The following is a 16,162-nucleotide window of genomic DNA, read 5'->3' as shown; positions in this document are numbered from 1 at the left end:
CACCCGGGTCACACCGGGCAGAATGGGTGGGACGCCTGCAATGTGCCTCCTGATTCCAGACACACTGAGGTGGCCTGGGGAAGGGCCCTTGGGAACCAGCGAATTTATCAGCTGTGTGACCTTTGGCAAGCGACCACCCTCTCTGAGCATTTCTCATTTGTAAAATGAGAGCCATGATCATACCCACCTGGGGAAAGTAAAAAAGAAGGTTGCAGGTCAAGCACACAGTAGGTGCTTACTGAATGTGGGTGCGGCTCTGCCTCACTCCCCAGTGAGAAGCTCAAGCCCAGGGAGGTGACAGGACGCCACTTGCCCATGGGGACAGGCATGCAGTGAGTGCTCAACATGCATCCTTTCTCTTCCATTTGTCCTCAGGAGCAGACCTGGGACTCAGACCCAGGACCTCTGACTCTGTCCAGTGCTCCTGGCCTGCTCTGAGCTGCATTTGGGAAGCTCCTACTGTATACAGGATGCAGTCCCTGGGATGGTGGGTGGGCAGATGCCAGCCTCCACCTGCCTTTGTCCCTTTAGCCCCCCCGCCTCCTCCTATGCACCCCTCACTCCACACCCCCACATACATGTATACCTCCTCCAAACACCCCAGGAAACAATTCTCCAAACCCTCCAGAGACAGCCTCTCATTTGCCGTGGGTTAAGGCCCCATTCGACAGATGGGTCACCTGAGACTGAGGTTCAGTGGACTTACCCAGGGTCATTTAACCACACAGACCCATGACTTCCCTTCGACTGGACTCCCCCATCCATCACCCCCCACACCTTCCTCCCCAAGGACTGGGGCCACCACATAAAGTCTCCTGACATCCGGCTGTGTCCCCCTCCCGGGGCCGTGTCCCGGGCTGACCTGTTCATGCCCCTCCCCTGCAGGCTCTGCCCACCCCACTCGCCCCCCAGTGTACCACACGCACCTCTTGGCCTCTGGCTTCTGTCCCTGCAAACATCCCTTCCCCTTGCCCCAGGAGGGTTTTTGAACCCAAGCAGACTGCTCAGTGGCTCCCACTGCCTCCAGGGTGAGGTCTGCGGTAACTGGGTCAGCTTCCCCTCACTCTTTCCACCCTCTGCTCACCGCCCTCCCAGGCCTGAACACAGACCCCGCGGTCCTGCTTCTAGAGCTGTCGCCTGACGTGGCAGCCATGAGCCACGTATGGAGATTTAAATCGAATTAAAATGAAATAAAATTAAAAATTCTATTTCTCAGTCACACGGGCCACATTTCAAGTGTCCAGTAACCTTAGGTTTCTGCTGGCTACTGTACTGGACAGTGCAAATTTAGAACTTTCCATCATTGGCTCAAGTTCTTGATTCACGCCCTTCCTTCTGCCTGGATATGGTCCTTTGCCTATCCCAATGTCCAAATCCCTCCTCCCAGCCCTCACATCACTTCCACCATGAAGCCCTCCTTCCCCTCGAGCCTCAAATGTTCCCTTACTCCCTCCTTCCTTCCTCTGCTAACCTCACAATTTCTCTGTCCTCCCGGGTGATCCAGAGCCCTCTCCACTCTAGTCACACATCTTGTCTTCCCCATGAGACATGACCTTCTCAAGAGCAGTGCCCATGGCAGAGTCAGCCATCCCAGCATCCAGCAGAGGGCTGGTCCCTGAGGCATCCATGACTGCCCACTTCCATGGAGTGACTGACTGAATGAATGCCCACACACCAACGCAACCCAAAGCGCTCTTTCAAGCAATCTGCACCCCCACTTGCATGCCTCCAGCCCTGGGAAGCTCACTCCCTTATGAAGGATCCATTTCATCTTCAGATGGCTCTACCTGTCCAGAAATCTGGCTTAATGATAAGGTAGAAGCCGCCTCTCTGGAGCTGCCTTTCAAGGGTCCATCTCTGTCCCCATGAGTCACAGAGAATAGATCTGCTGTCTTTCTCCATAACATCCATTCATTGAAACCCTCACTGCTCCGTGCTCTGGGCTGAGGATGAACTTGTGGCTCGTGCCCACCTGCCTGGCTCACCATAGCTCCGTCCCACCTGTTGTTCCTCGTGTGCGTCATGTTCGATTTCCCTCTCTGAACCTTTGCACTGCCTGTTCCCTGAGCCCCCAGCCCCCCCGCTGGCTACTTCTCGGCTGTCAGATATCCGTGCAAAGGTCTCCTCTCCAGCTGAACCCAGCCATTCTTCCCTGTTCGGTCAAGGCCTCCTTTTATTCCTCTCACTTACTGCTACCTCCTCCCACTGCACGCTTCAGCTTGTAGACTTTCTTTCCATGTCCCCCTGGAATGCAGGCCCGTGGGCACAGGGACTCCGTCTTCCAGCCTGGAAGCTCTACTGGGGCCTGGTACTCAGTAGGCTCACTGACAGCGTCCCTGTCCCATCACCGTAGTGCTGTTCCTGGCCTCTGGGGTTGCGTGTGGCTCTGGGTGTGGTCCTGGGACGTGATTGGTCCTTTCCCGGGAGCCTCCAAGATGGAAGGAAGTAGGCAGGGCTGAGACAATGGATCCAGCAGAGCCCAGGCCCAGGCCCAGTTCTTGGTTTCCGCCAGAATTTGGGCTCTATCCTGTACTCTCATAAAGATAGACTCTCCCCCATCCATAGGGGCTGCAAGGACGAGGACATTTACATATCATGAGCATCTACTGTGTGCCCAGCGAGCTCATAACTCTTCCTAACAACTCCATGCGGCAGGATCAGAGCCCCCACTTTACTGATAAGGAGCCTGCGATTCAGAGAAGCCAGTGTCCAGGGACACACAGCTGGGACAGATGAATCTGGACTGGATCTAAGTGCTCTGAGAACCCAGATCCCGGGCGTGGGAATTGGGAGAGTTCTATGGAAGTTGGAGCCAGGTTGTTGTGTAGATCTGGCCCTCGAGAGGCAGCTCAAGAGAGAAAGGCTTTGGCTTCCTGGAGGAAGAGGCTACATCACCCAGAGCTGCCCCTGAGGCCTAATCCAAAGGTGGTGAGTTCCCCGTGGGAGGAGACCAACAACATTCAAAGTAAACCACCACAACGCCCCCTGGTTTACAAGGTGTTGCTTCTCATCTTGGTGGGCTCATTGGTTCCCCGGCAACTTGGGGAGGCAGGAATCGGTCTCAGTCTCATTTACCCCCGAAGAAACGAACACTCAGAGGAGTCAGAGGAAGGCTTTCGGACCCAGTGGGATATGCAGCTGATGGAGCCGTCCCGATGGTTCTAGTGTGCGGGCCACGTACCGTGCCGTAGCCACCACTGGGCTAAGGGCAGCACAGACATCATTTCACTGAATGTTTACAACCACACAATGCCATTATCATCTCCATTCTCCCGGTGAGGGAGCAGATTCAGAGAGGTTAAGTAACTTGCTCAAAGTCACACAGCTGGTCTGTAACAGAGACAACGTGACACCGCGAGAAGCCTCCAGCCAATCGGCTGCTTCTCGGCAGATGAAACAAACATGAACCTCCATATCCTCAGAAGCACCGGTCCTCTTTCCAGAGTCACTGAGGTGACACTCTCATCCTTAGGCCTTGAGCTGAAGAGGGTGTCTCCCCAGGGATAGTTTCTGGCCATTTTGGGGACAGAGAATGGGGCGTGCTCCCAGGCCAAGGGCACGGACTCTGGCTCACAGGCACAAAGAATCAGTCTTTAGAAAGGGCCCCTGGATGCAGACCTCCCACACTTTCCTGCTCTCTGGCCAGTCCCCTGCTTCCGAACACCCATTCTGGGGAGCTCTCTCAGACTCTGGGAAAAGCTCGGCACACACGGATTCGGCACAGCTTGTGGAGAAGAACCTGAAGACTGGGAACCAAGGAGCCGCCTCTGGGCAGAGGAGGGGCTCAGAGCCAAAGGGACACACTCAGAAGGTCTTACCTATGCCTGGGGACAAAAGGAAGTCACCAGAATGCTAAACGTGCTTGTGGTGAGACAGGGCGGTGTGATTTTGCTTCTTTGTGCTTTCTCGTTGTTGTCTTTTCCAAATGTATTTAACGAGTATGAATTTTATAGTGGGGGGTGGAAATACATTCATACAGAGAGACCCTCATTTCGTACAACCGAAACTGCTTCTGGACGCCGTCAGGAGCCAGGCACCCAGATCCAGGGCCGGCGCGGGTGTCCCCACTGCCAGGGTGTCCCCGCTGCCAGGCCCCGCCGGGCTGTGAGGTCTCTCCCAGTGCGGCCCTTCCCTGAGGAGCCCTGGGAGGTGCCAGTCCTGCTGGGACCCCTTTTCCACCGCCCTTGCAGCCTTATGTCAGGTGTCTTGGCGGCTCTCTCTCCGTGTGACTCTTCCCCATTGTCTCCCATGTGCAGAATCTTCTTTCACGGCACCACGTTGCCCCTGCAGGATCTTCCTTGCAGGCTGGCGGCAGTGGCCCACGGGCGAGGCGTGCTAGCTGGCGGCTGTCCGTGCTCATGTGCACATAATGCGGCTAATCTGATGGCCTGACCACGGAATTTATAATTCGGGCATCCCTGGTCCAGGGGCCCCTTCCAAGTCAGGCTGGGCCTGCACCATCTCCTACGGCGAGGGGAAGCCAGAAGTGCCGGAGACCCAGGCAGGAGCGCAGAGCAAGCCGGGGCAGCCCCCAGCCCATGGCCTCTGCCTCCCCTGGCCCTGCTCCTGGGTCTCTAGTGCCCCTGGCTGTGGATTCCTCAGCCGGAGTGTTTGCTCCAGGGTCCTGCAAGAAATCTTTAGAGAAAACCCGGTGCATCAGGAGGGCATCTCAGCTGGCTCCTGCAGCCCCAGCCCCAGATGGGACTATGCTTCCAAGAAGTGGGAGCACTCTGCAGCATGGCAGCTCCTTGTCCCATTTGTGTGGGCTAATCCTGGGGTTCCCTGTAGAGGGAAGCATGGGGATGGGTCTCTGGCATAGAGCAGGTGGAGATGAGAAGTGAAGAAGGGCACAGGACGCTCTATTCCTAGGCTTGGTTAACTCCTACCCCCATTTTATGGAGGGGGAGACTGAGGCTTGGTGTAAGAGACTTGTCCAAGGCCATCCAGTCTGTAGCCGAGCCAGGATTATTACCCACCATATTAGGCTTCCCGTGGAGGGGGTCAGGACACTTGGAAGGGCCCCTCACCACTGGGAGCTCTCTGTGAACTGTTCTTCCAGACTCTTTTGGTCTCAGGTGGGCCCGTTGTAGAGTAGGAACAATCCATCTGTCCTGAGGTAGTATGTGCTCTAAAAAAGAGCACAGATCAGATAGACCTGATTTTTACTGTGTGACCTTGGGCAAGTCACCTAACCTCTCTGAGTCTGTCCTTTGCTGTGGCTGGGTACTAATAGTTGGTAGCAGAGGAGATTTCCTTATGCAAAGGAAAGGGAAATCATATAATAAATTATTAGAAGTATTCCTTGTATTCTCCTAACTGGCCTAGGGGGTCCATTGTATAAATGAGGGTAGGAAAGACCCAGGATCACCAGGTACCAAGTAGCAAATCCCGGATGTGAACCCAAGTGATTAGCTCCAGAGTCTCTGAGAGCAGAGGCCTTCGTAAGGGAGAGAGTGTGACCCTGGGGGCTGGCCTGGCTCGGCCACTGGCCCATGCCCTGACCTCGAGCCTCCAAGAGCCTCCACTTGCTGAGTCACGGTTTACCTGACCTGTGGCAATAACGAGGCCGGGAGGGGTTGAGCGCCGAAACTGGCACCGGGAGGAGCTCAACCAGTGTTACCTCGGGACAGGCAGCACCTGGCCCCACTTGGCTGCGATCAGCGGGAGGTGGCCCCTGCCCGAATATGGAGGGCAGGACAAGTGTGTGCCTGACGCTGAGCCTGACATGCGGCAGGTGCTTGATAAATGCTTGATAAATTTGTGAGCAAATGAAGCAAAGCTGGCAAGTGGCCGAGGGCCCAGCCGCATCCCTGCTGCTTCTTCTGGCTCCTTGCCCCTGCAGCCGTTCTCTTCCTGTGCCGGAAGCCCCCCCTCCCGCTCAGAAGCCTCAGCGCTGGCCTCTGCTGTGTGGAAAGGTAAAGGACGCTGGGTCAGTGGCCGCAGGGCACGCGGACACCTGCCATGCGGGTCCTTATGTCTGAATGCGTTCTTTGTTCCTTATGAAGGACTTTGTCCATTAGCTGAGCATTTACTACATGCCAGGTGCATGCCCCACCTGCCTTCTCTCATGTATGCCTCCCGACAACTCCACGGGGAAGTGTCGTGAGCATCCTCATTTTGATAATCTGAAGATCCGAGGGGAAAAGTCTCACCCAAGGTCACACAGGGAGTAGCACCCCGGATTCCAGCTCGAGTCTGTACCTGTGTGCTCGTTGCTGACACCAGACTGGGTCTCTTGTGTCCGAGTTGTGCCTCAACGATCAGGTCTGACAGGAAGGTGCCTCCCCCCCCACAGCCCCCCCACACCCCCCTCCCCGTTTCAGGATCCTGTTTTAGCCTTGGTAGGCTCCAGACCCATCTCAGGGCAGGCAGACTCCCTCTAGGTCACCTGGCTTGATTTCTTCTGCGCCAGCGCCCCCTGCTGGCCAGGACCTCTTCCGCTTAGTCCCTGCCCCTAGCACCCACCCCCAATCCCCCAGTTTGACCCTCCAAGCCCTGCTGCCTCCCTGCCTTGCCTTGGCTTTCGCACAGCCGGACCTTCCCGCTGCACCCACAAATCCAAGGATTCACGGACAGCACTGGCCTCCTGAGCTTGGCTTCTCCAGGCTGGGACCACAGGATTCCTTGTTCCTCCCTATCTGATGTGGCTGCTGTGCCTGCTTGGTCCAGGTCTCTCCTGAACAAAGGGACAGAGGGTCCAGCTGTGGCTGGACCCGACAGAACTGAGTAGACAGCCCTGATGGGGCCGGAGGTTTCTGTGAACCTCCTTCCTTCCACTGCCTGGACACAAGGCCCAGGGCCCACTGAAGGGGGGATGGGGAGATAGATGGGGGATCTGGTGGCCTCTGAGCCCAGGGCCTCTCCTTGGCTGCCTCCACCAGCCACTCAGTGAACCCCCCAGTTCTTGGAAAGCATGAGCTGGAGTCAGACATTCCTGGGTCCTTTCTGCAGTCGGCCACCTTGTAATTGTCTCCTCTCTGGGCCTCTTTCCCTCCACTGTACAACGTGGAGCTATAACACCTCTTCTTAGGTGTCGGGGACCCAGTAGAGGGCTCGGCACAAAGTTGGTGTCAGGACACGTTTGTGCAGTGCTTGGAAGGCCTGGGTCAGTGGCGGTGACTGTGGGGGGTGGGGAACACTTGCTCATCCCCAGGCTGTCTTCCTCGACCTCATTCTCCCCTGCAGGGTAACCCTGCAGGGGCGGGGCCCACCAGGTACCCATCAGATGCGAACTGTCTGAAGTGGGAAGAACTCAGGGAGGGCAGATCTGCTTCCAACCCCGGTTCTGCCGTGTCCTCACGGTTTCCAGTCTGGGCCTTGGTTTCCTCTTCTGGAAAATGAGAGCAGTGACACCTGCCATTCAAGGGAGCTGCAGAGAAGGGGCAGCTCACATGAGGTGCCTCATGCCTGCACCCACCACGTAGTCCAGGTTGGGTCTCTCCACCCGCCTCACTTCTGGGTCTCCAGCTCCTTCGAGCTGCGGTCTCTCATAAGCATCTAGAGCTCGGCCTATTCCCCTCCCTTCGCTGGGCCCCCACCTCAGGGGCTGCCCTGCCCCCCCAAATCCTGGACGGGGGCTTTCTTGACTCCTTCCTCTCCTTCACCCCTCTTCCCCAGCCCCCCAACCCCCAGTCCCCGGCTCTGCCCCAGGAGATTCCATCCTCGTACACCCCTTTCTCAACACTCCTTCCTTGACTGCCTGTGGCACCGTGCTGGTCCATGCCACGGCCACCTGGACCGGTGCAGGGGCCTCCCGGCAGGCCCACATTCACTGGCTCCCTTCCAACGCCTTCCCCACGCTGCAGCCCGTGTCATTTACACACACAGTTTCCTTGCTGAAAATCCTGCAGTGGCTTCTTGGTGCTTTCAGGATAAAGATCAAATGTCTTAGCTGGAGGCTCTGCATTGTCTGGGCCTCCCTGGACCTCCCTGCCAGATCTCGGGCTGCTTTCCACTCCCTCTGAGCTCCAGCTATCCTGGACTCCCTCTGCCGACCTTTGTACATGCCATTCCCGTTTTGGAATGCTCTTCCCTGTCCCATCATCACCGTGTTGCTGCCCTCCTGCCATCCGGATCACAGCCCAGGCACAGCATCTGCAGAGATGCCTGCCCTAGGCCCCAGGTGGGGTTAAATGCCTCTGCTTCAAGCTCTCACCAGCCTGGGGCCTCTTCTTTGGGCCCTTTTCTTGGTTTATCATTGAGCATACCTCTGGGTGATCCTGTGGAGGGTCCTCTGCCCCAGTAGACCACAAGCTCCCTGAGGGCAGGGCTGTGTTTGTGTCCGTTTGCCATGGCATCCCTGGTCCCTAGTACAGAATCCAGAATGAAGTAGATGCTGGGAGATACAATAGTGGATCCTTGAACCCTCTGTGGCCCTTGGTCTGTGTCCTGGGTTTTGCACATCGTAACGCTCAGGCTGATTGTTAATGCATTCACAGTGTGGTGGAGAGAAACTTAGTCCGAGAATTAGGAAGCTCAAGTTCTCTAGTCCTGGTTCTGCTGTGTAACACCGGGCAAATCGTTGCCCTCTCTGTTTCTTTACCAAAACACGAAGAAGCTGTGTTACCAGAGGTCAGAACGGTACCTTCCACAAGGCTGGCCCAGGAAGAGCAGGATTGAGTGAGTTGGCGCGGAGTAGGAAAGTCATTCCAGGCGGGAAGAACAGCGTGGGCAAGGATGGGAATGAGCAGAGCCTGTCAATCTAGGTGTGGCTGGACAGAGGGTGGGGGATGGGGCTCAGGGGCCATGGGAGTGGAAAGAAAAGGAAGAAAAAGAAGGGTGGGGAGCAGGGACTGTTTCCTTCTCCCAAAGTTGTCTGGGGCCCCCACTGAGGAGGATCTTCGGTCCCTTCCCCGAGAACACTGGCCCAGCTGGAAGGCGCCTTGATCGCAGACCCCCTAATTACCCACCCCACCCAGTGCCTCCTGCCTCTGGCATGGTGGGTTAATTTCCTGTTCCCTGGAGCTGTCCTGTTAACAGTCCTGCCTTCCTGTAACAGACAGCTCTCGCATCAGATAGCAGTGAGGACAAGTCCTCTGGGGGAATCAAGGCTCCTGTCTGCCGCCCTCCAGTGCTGGGGAGATGGCATCACTGCTCAGGAACGTCGTGCCCAGACCCCCTCCCTGTTCCCAGCAGCCTATCTAGTCTGCGATCTTGTGTCTGGCTCTGCCATCTCCTGCCCTGTACCTCCCCCCTGCCACCCTTGGCCCCACACACTGTCCCCCGGAGCTGGCTCCTCAGGTGGTGCGGGCTAAAGGGCTGTCGGGCTTGGTGACTGGAGCCCCTTCAGGCCAGGGCTAGAACCCTGGCTCTTGAGTTGAGGTTTAGGTGAGTGCTGGGATCTTGGCTGGGGGGATGGGCTGAGAGGTTGGGGTGCATGTGCAGGATGCAAGCAGGCTGTTTGCCAAGCTAAGACTGAGATGAGCTGGAACTTGCTGCCAGAAAGAACCAGGATCCCTGAAGCAGTGGAGTCTGGGAAGTAGGGACTGAAGGTCTCACCTTGAACACTCGGCCTGCCCAGGAGGCCCAGCTCCCAAGCAAAGGCGAGAGATGGAGGCAGGTAAGACCAGCCAAGTATGGGGTGCTCTCCCCCTTCCTTCCTACACTTCAACCACATGGGCCTCCTTTTGGTTTCTGCATAATTCCAAGTTCATTCCTGCCTCAGGCCCTTTGCACTTGCTCTTTCCTCTACTTGAAACCCTATTCTCCTTGCTCTTTGAATGATTGGTTCTTTGCTTCTTTCGGATTTCAGCTCATACGCCATTTCCTCAGAGGCTTTCCCTGACCGCCCCACTCCAGACATTCTCCACTGTGACACCCGGTTTTATTCTTTACAGTGCACGTCAGTATCGGAAATGATGGCCCTCACTTAGTTAGCTGTTTATTTGTCTCCCCCACAGATGACAAATTCTGTGAGAGCAGAGACTGTGTGTATCTTGTCTGCGGTATCTTCCCAGGTTCCAGCCTCGTGTCGAGCAGAGAGTCTGTGCTCAATAAATATTGGGGCCCGTGTCCTGGCCTTCAAAGTCAAGGCAATCTGTCTTTTTCAAAATCTGTAGGGTGGGGGCGCCTGGGTGGCTCAGTCGTTAAGCGTCTGCCTTCGGCTCAGGTCATGCTCCCAGGGTCCTGGGATCAAGCCCTGCATCGGGCTCCCTGCTCCGTGGGAAGCCTGCTTCTCCCTCTCCCACTCCCCCTACTTGTGTTTCCTCTCTCACTGTGTCTCTCTCTCTCTGTCAAATAAACAAATAAAATCTTAAAAAAAAAAAAAAAATCTGTAGGGTGTTTCCTGTCTCTATGCCTTTGGAGAGGCCATTCCTTCTGCCTCGAATGCCTTCCCTCAGCTTTTCCCCGAGAAAATGGCTTCAGTGCCCAGCTCAAGTGGACAAGGGAGAAGGCTCACCTGGGTTCTTCCATAGGGTGCAGGTGCATTATGAAGACAAACCTCTCGCCAAGACTGTGTGTAGGTCCCTGTCAAGGAGTTTCTTAACTACTCTGCTAGGCTGTTCTGTTATTACACAGTCATCATTAGAAAGCTCTTTCTTCTTTTGTGAGTGGCCTTCTTTGGTAAGCATGCCCCCTGACTGCCAACTCTGCAACGTCATAGCCCCCTGGGACAGGGGAAAGGGGGACAGGGGCTTGGGGAGCAGTGGACACTGGGAAGTTGGTAACTGTGGAGGCTGGCCCAACAGGGAATGAGCTCCCTGCCAGTGGAGGTATGCTTTCCCGACTGCCTCACTTCTCCACTCAACCCCCAGTTTCTCTCTAGGAAGAAGGAAAACATGCCTCCTCCCTAGGCCCCTAGGTGGTCACAGCACAGTTGGCCAGGGCCAAGACTGATATGCAGGTAATGGGGTGGGGAGGGGCTCACAGGGGACACTGGGCGGCTTTCCCTGAGTTGGATCCAGAAGGATGAGAGGACCTTGAACACACAAGAGTTGGGGGAGAGAAAGAGATAGAGCAGAGACAGACAGAGAGAAAGGAGAATGCCATATTTACTGCACTAAAAAATAGTTCAGTTCATCTGAACATATGCATGACAACAATAGTAAGAGCAATAGTTAATATTTACTGGATGTACACTCTACACACAATGCTTTCTGTGTCTCAGTCTTAATTTTACAGGAGGGGGACTGAGGCCCAGAGAGAGGAAAGGGCCCCCCAGGTCACAAGCCTGCTGGGGCCCCTGCCTGCCCAGCTCCTGCGCAGGCTAGCCCTTCCTTTGTGGCCACCAGGCAGGAGGCTGAGGCTCCGACCACAGGCTCTGCCGTTGTTGTGCACGCACATACGCTAGAGCCTCATTTTTGTAGGGCTCTTAGCAGAGGCATTTGAGAGACCCCAGTGTCTGTCCTGGGAGGAATCTCATGATCACTGGCCATGCCCTCCCTGCCCAGAGAGGAGAGGGCAGAGCTGGGGCCAGAGCCTGCCTCCTGGCTGCCCACCATACCGGCTCCATGCCCTGGCCGCTCACCCAATCTCTCACTCAAGCCTCGCCACAGCCCCGCAGCAGACAGCAGCACCCTGTTCACCAAGGCCCACCCAGAAACCGAGGCCCACACCGAGGTCCTTAGCCAGACGCTGGCCCACTAAGACAGTGGGATGGAGCTGAGGTCTCTCTGGCTCCAAAGCACCAGCACTTAGATGTGCAAAGCCCTTGACAGTTTACAAAGCCCTTCCTAATCCCCTAGCGTATTCATTCTTCCATTCAACAGGTATTTGTTGGGCCCATGGTATATCTCAGGCATTTTTCTGGGTATTGGGGAAACAGCGCTGAGCAGGTGGATTAAAGTCCTGAATCACAGAGCTTGTGGTCTGCTGGAGGAGCAGACGTTATTCATATAATTCACAAATAAATGTCTCTTGACACACTGAGCACAAGTCCCGTCTGAGAGAGAAAGGGTGCCATGGGAGCACAGAGCCTCAGGGAGGCCAGAAGAATGGATATTGTGCCCCTTTTCCAGATGATGAGACTGAGAGCCACTCAGAGAATTTCAGTGATTCCCTCAAGGTCACACAGCTGGGTGAAGTCACGCGGTAGAGCTGGGAATCCAGCCTGGGGAAGATCACTTCTAATTCAGAGCTGGTTCCATTGCCCTGCTAAACGCGTAAGAGGGCAACTCACCAGCTGCCCTTGCTTCCCACCTGCACACACTTACATACGTGCACAGATGTGACTCCATGACAAAGTGACCGAAGGCACAGGGTCCGTGAGGACTGCTGTGGTGGAACAGGGAGGCCGGTGGCAATGGCCCTGGAGCAGCTCTGGAGGCTGTCGCTCCTGCGGCAGGGGCTCTTCCGTGTCTCCCCGGTTCCTGCCTCATCCCTTGGCTTCCGCACAGAGTCTATGCGCTCCCTGATGCCTGTCAGAAACATTTATTTTCAGCAGGAGTCAACCAGAGTTTAGTTCTGTTGTTTGCAGACCAGAACCCTGATGAGTACAGATATCAGTGCCATAATTGGGGTGCAGGCAGCAACCCCGAGGGAATCTGGAGAGTCTGGGATTGGTTACTGCCGTAGTTAGGGCTGAAGGCAGGGAACTAACAGCTAGAGGGGAGGGGTGGGCCTGGAAGCTCATGGTGCCCAGTGCTGAAACAGCTAATTAAAGTGTCCCTTGGGTTATCGAAAATGAAGTACCCACTGAAGCCAAGATGTTAGAGGCCTGCCATGGAGCAGCATGAAGGACAGGAGGGATTCAAGGACTGTGGGTTGGAATGTCTGCTTTTAATGGCACTGGATAGCTTAAAGAAAGAAAATAATGAACAGAAATCCCTAGAGCCTTAGCGCAAGGCTTGGACTGAAACTCAGGAACTCTCTCCGACGGGGGAGAAAGAATTTCATCTCTTACCAAGGCAGGGCTGAAACAACCCCAAACCAGATGCTTGATCTGTTCTGGTGGAATTATCCATATTTGTTGAGTTATCGTATTTGCTGAAATATCATATTTGTTGAGTTCTCAACCTTTGCAGGGTTCTTACACACAATTTAAGGAATGAATCCAGACAGAGTGAGAACCGAGAAGCAGAACGTGGATGACAGACTCAATGACGCAGACCCCCAAGCCCTATGGAGTCAGCCACGTTGGCCAAACTGTCCTGCTCTCCCAGCAGACGGGGCTGTCCTGCCTTCGTTAAAGACTCCTTGCCTAAGAGTGTTAGCTCTTGAAGGGAAACCGGCATTTCTCCTTGTCCCTCCAGGCTTATGACTAGATCAGATTCCAGCATGTTCTTGGGGACCAATTATAAAGTCACCCCTTGTAGGAGAAAGTTTATTCACTGACAGAATTAGAAGATTTTGCTAATTTATCTTGGCAAAATTCTAGGGGAATACACGTGGGGATGAATTCTCAGAAGGAGTATCATTTTAAAGCTGGAGGAATTTCTTGATGTTGATGAACCTGTCTGAGCTCTGGATTCAATGCTCTGGTTTGAGGAGCTGGAAGAATTTCCTTGATGTAAAAACTCAGAAGAAAGAAGTGTCCTCCCATCACACACTCTGACCCCTAAGAGAGCGCGGAAGAGACGCCTTTCACTAAGACCTTGGGAAAGAATCACTAATGAGGGAAGTGTCAACCTCTTTGAAAAACCCTTCAGTGGCTGCTCTGTGGGCCAGGAATGCTGGTGGAAGTTGCTGTAGTTAAGCGGGCCCTTGATTTTGATGGAAATGAGAGGATCCTGGTGGGACAGAGGCCATGGGGTAGCACTCAAAGGTCAGAGGTTGGGTGGGTGTGGTGACCATTATAAGGAGCAGAGCGTCATGGTAATCAGAATGGTCTGAACTATAGGATTTTTTTTTAAACATGGTTACTGATCATGCATTTAAGGCTGAAAGAGATGGGGAGCCCACTATGGTCCATATTGATTCATACAATAAAAAAAGATGTATATCTCATGACTGGAAAATGACTTGAGCCATTATAATAAAAAATTTTCAGAACCCAACCTAGTCAATATGCAAAACCAGAGTCTGTTGAACAGAGTGGGCCCCCTTGAGGAAATGCTCTGCAATAATAATAAATTTAATAATAATATAATTCCTTCCAGCGTCCCTCGTCTTTCCCCAAAGCGATCTATGGCCATATTCGGTAGCAGAGTACTGGCAAAGATCCTAGATCTTTTGGAAATTATTAGACACTAGCCCTGAACTAATGCTAATTCCTAAAGACCCAGATTCCCTCTGAGATTTGCTGATTAGAGTGGGGGTTTACAGGGATCTGGTGATAAATAGAATGTTGATTTGAGACTGCTCCCTGGCAGACAGCAGCTCTCTCTGTGGCTACTTTCCCCTTGTTCTAAGTGCATTGTCAGAATAGATAACCTCACAATTGACAGATTTACTACACTGGCTCCCTGACCACGGAGCATGGACAGGCCAAGCGAAAGTTACTGTACATTCCCAAACCACATCAAAATAGTAAGTCAGAGCAATGATACTTCTTTGGTGGAATCACAAAGATTAAAGCTATGTCACTGAAAGATGCAGGGGTAGTGATTCCATTTAACTTTTTGGTCTTTTTGGTTTGGACAGTGCATGAGATGGAGGAGTCTTACAAAATGAAAATGGATTATTGTAATTAATCAGGTGGTGATTCCAATTACAGTTCCACAGTGTTCCAAATGTGGTCTTGTGACTGGAACAAATGAATGCAAATCTGATCCTCAGAGATTTCCCCTCCTCCATCTTTGTTATGGGAACAGGAGAAGTACTTCGATTTCTCACATCAGGGACAACAGTACACCTCCCATCTTGCCGTATTGCGATGTCCACTCTCCGACTTTATGTCTAACCAACACATTAGTTCACGGGGGCCTTGATCATCTCATCATTCTGCAGGGCAGCACACGAGTCTAGTACATTAATGATACTGTATTGATAGGACTGAGAGATCATAAAATGGCAAGTATCTTGGAGTATAATTGTGTTTTGGGGTATGGAAAGGGGACCCAGCTAAGCTGCTGGAAAAATAGTAATCTGGGAAATTCAGAGTATCCACTTCAAAGTGAAGACTAGGTGGTTAAACTTTGCATCCCTGATTGTTAAGAAAGGGGCACATCCTTTGGTGGGTGACTTTGAATTTTAGAGGCAACACTTACTGCGTTTGTATATACTCCTTCAAGCCATTTCCTGAGTGATCAAAAAAGCTTCTGGCTTTAAATGGGGTCAGAGATGGTTAAGACTTCAAGCCATGTCCTTCTGATACATTCGGTAAGTGGTGATTAAAGTGTCTGTGGCTGATTGCGATGTTGTATGGAGTCTTTGGCCAGACCAGAGAGGAGAATTACAGTTCATAGGAGACCCTTCACTTTTGGAGTGAGGCTCTGCCTTCCCTGGCAAATAACTATCCACCTTTTGAGAAACAGCTCTTGGCTTGCCTCTTGGCACTGAGGCTAAACATCTGACCATAAACTCTGATGTAATCGTTAGTCCAAAAAACCTGCCGTGTCATCTGTTCCACCTAGCCATTAAATTGAGTGCATCTAACAATGCTCCTTCATCAAGGGGAAATGGTATAAATGGGTCTGGACCCAAGCAGGTCTTGAAAACACAAGTATGTCACATAAGCAGGGGGCTCCACCTTGCAGCGTGCTCTGTCTCTCTCAGCCTGCACTTCTATTCTCACAGGAATTCCCTAGAGCAGCTTATTGAGGAGAAAACCTTCTGAACCTGTTAACAAATGGCTCTGCATGGTCTGCTGGCACCACGTGGAAGTGGGATGCTGTGCTATTACAGCCCATTTAGAGGTATCGTGGAAGGACAGACTAGGGAGATCCTCCCAGGGCAGCGCTTTGGTCCATCTCTTGGACTGGAAGAACAGAAGGCCTACATTTTACAATGATTCATGGTAAGTGGTAATGATTCTGCCAGATGGACTAGGACTTGGAGGAGAGAATGTTGAAGGCTCAGTGGAAGGGGAGCTTGGGAAAGAGGTAGGTGATTGGACTCTCAGAATGGACCCAGCACCATAAGCATACTTATGCCCTCTGAGAACACTCACCAGAAGTTCTGGAAGACCCTGGAAAGGAGGACCTTACAGGTAGACCAGATGACCTCCTTATAGTGCCAGTTAGTCCCTTTCCCTGGTCACCCTACTGCTCGCTCAATGGGTTCAGTGACAAAACAGCCATGGATGTCACTTGGTGGTGATAGATAGACAACACTGAATTTCTTC

Source organism: Halichoerus grypus, chromosome 5 (assembly GCF_964656455.1).
Source record: "Halichoerus grypus chromosome 5, mHalGry1.hap1.1, whole genome shotgun sequence".
In the NCBI taxonomy this organism is placed as follows: Eukaryota; Metazoa; Chordata; class Mammalia; order Carnivora; family Phocidae; genus Halichoerus; species Halichoerus grypus.
Note: the sequence above shows the minus strand (reverse complement) of the source record.